Here is a 2299-nt window from a genome sequence, read left to right as displayed (position 1 = left end):
CACGTACTGATGATCTTGATATCCAGAAGGGACCAATTTCGATTAAATGTGTAAATTAATGGGTTGTAAAACTAAAAATAAGCAAACAAAAGTTGCTTAAGACCAAAGAAGGCGTATCAACATTCAGAACTTTTTTTTTTTTTTTAATAGAAGTAAGAATTAAGTAAATCAAAAACAAATTCTTTGCCTCTAGTCGCCATTGTAATCTTATGTATACATTTTCAAAAAGAAAGATTGTTGGATAGTGTGAAGAAATATACAATACATAGGAAGTTTATAAACTTGTATATAATAGTGAAAAATGTATTTAAGTAGAACATGAAATGTAAATTAAAATTTATTTTCCTATACATGTATTATATATCATGTATGGTACTACCTGTATGAAGTTAAAAGCAGTAATGTCATGCGTGAATGTGTAAGACCATTTTAGTAGATTTTCGTACGATTATTTTGTAATATCAGAAGTAATATAATAATAAAAGTATTTGTATAAATTGTTAAACGGATTCATTTCTCTTACGTATCACTTACAACGAAGTAAGGAGCTGTATCACAGATGGCGTGGCCAAACACCAAGGATTTAAATAAAGTAAAAAGTAAAGAGTAAACTAACGATGGCTCGAAAATAAAGCTTTTTTCTTCCTTTATTTAAAAAAATAATCACAAAGACACAACATATGGAATGAGTTCAACCGAATTCATCCTTTTTTAAATTAATCACAAGGAAACTGCATATCGTACGAGTTCAACTGAATTCATCCTTTTTAAATTAAACACAAAAATACTACATATCATACCATATGAGTTCAACACTGAATTCATCGTTTTAAAATTAATCACAAGGACACCACATGTACGAGTTCAACTGAATTCATCTTTTTTTAAATTAATCACAAGGAAACTGCATATCGTACGAGTTCAACTGAATTCATCCTTTTTAAATTAAACACAAAAATACTACATATTATACGAGTTCAACACTGAATTCATCGTTTATAAATTAATCACAAGGACAGTACATATCGTAGAAGTTAACTGAATTCATCCTTTTTAAAATTAAGCAGAGAAAACTTCATATCGTACAATTTCAACTGAACGCATCCGAACTGGATTAAACCTGGCATTGGGGTGTTAAGTTACATAAATTGTAATACCACAATACCTACTACCAAGTCATCCTTTTAAACGCTAAAGAAGCTTAATATCTTATAAGTCTCTTTATTCTTAATCTTTGCCGTATCTCTCTTAAAATTCGCATACATCTAAAATCTTCATTGAACTCATGATCATATTCTATATCACAATCTGAACGAATACGTTTTCATATCTTCATAATATTTCTGTAATCTTGAATCATAATCCATCGTAAACAAATTATCACAAATCTGTATCATATCTATCTTATTTGCACAGACTACTCTCGTTTACTTGGAACAGCAAGTATCACATAAATAATAATCACTTTGTGCCCAACATTCTCCCCCTTTTTACAAAAATCAGAACTTAGACAACATAAAACAGGAATTAGTCACAGAAGCGACAGTCCTATTAGCGACAGGAACTGTTATCTGTCCTATGAGCGGCCGATTCATTTACATTGAGTTGATGGAAGATGATATGATTCAATCTCGTAAAACATGTTTGCCTCTGGCGTTATTAGCGCCCGAACAACCTTGGTATGAAATATGTACGTACCAGTGATACTGTTCGTCAAATATATTTTTCCTCTACTGTGAGTGCAAATAAAACTTATTTTAATTTTGAGTTAGATTTGACATAAAACATATCAAATAACTTAACGAGACAACAGGGATATTTCCATGAAAATTCCTAAAGGTAAAACAATCCAAAAGGTAAACAAACTCTTTAAATATCCCTGTTGTCCCCCCTATTGTAAGCTACTAATTGCTTAATTTACCTTCCTCCCTTGTTTTGACTTATACATAAAAGCTTGTCGTGAAGCAATCTGAAATAATCCCTTATAACTAGACGAACTGTAAAGTCCTGCGAGAGATTTGTAACTTCTGTAATAATTTCTTCGAATACACCGTGTTTTTAGATTTCTTTGATATCCTCAAATGGTGAACACTTTTTTTTCCATGGGCACACGATGGGAAGGCAGGGGTCGCCCCCTGGCTCGCAAAAATGTATACGTAATATAGCAAACCACATATATTAAATATCAGATATACCAGACGTGATACAGCAACCATGGAAATACCCCTCCCTAGAAAATTTTCTTCGGGCGCCCATACCTCTTTCTGATTTCTTTCTTATGCCTCAATCTAAACTTATG

Source organism: Thermobia domestica, chromosome 7 (genome assembly GCF_964235325.1).
Source record: "Thermobia domestica chromosome 7, izTheDome1.hap1.1, whole genome shotgun sequence".
Taxonomy (NCBI): domain Eukaryota; kingdom Metazoa; phylum Arthropoda; class Insecta; order Zygentoma; family Lepismatidae; genus Thermobia; species Thermobia domestica.
The sequence above is the reverse complement of the archived record's forward strand: the minus strand, read 5'-3'. Positions refer to the sequence as shown.